We start from the raw sequence: 397 nt of genomic DNA on the forward strand, positions 1-397 counted from the left end.
AGGGGGACGCGCGTGGGAACGCGGCCCGCGGGTGCGCGAGGGGAGCAGGTGGGAGCGCGGGGATCCGCATCCACCCACGCGTGCACGGGAGTGGGGAGCACGGAGAGGTGCCGGGCACGTGCGTGTGCATCCGTTCACCTGCGCGTGCATGCTCGTGCATGCGTTTTTCATGTGTGAGCGCGCACACGTATGTGCATCCGTTCACCTGGGTGTGTGCGCACGCGTGTGCATCCGTCCACTTTTCTCCTCGCGCGTGCCCCCACGCGATCGGCCGTATGTCCGTGCTGATGCTCTCACGCGTGTCCGCGCAGCCAGCCGCGTGTGCTCACTCACACGTACGGCCGTGCATTGTGTTCGGCTGCGCTCTGAGCCCCCGCTCACCTCCGCTCCCCCACGC

This window comes from Meleagris gallopavo, chromosome 9, assembly GCF_000146605.3.
Source record: "Meleagris gallopavo isolate NT-WF06-2002-E0010 breed Aviagen turkey brand Nicholas breeding stock chromosome 9, Turkey_5.1, whole genome shotgun sequence".
Lineage (NCBI taxonomy): Eukaryota > Metazoa > Chordata > Aves > Galliformes > Phasianidae > Meleagris > Meleagris gallopavo.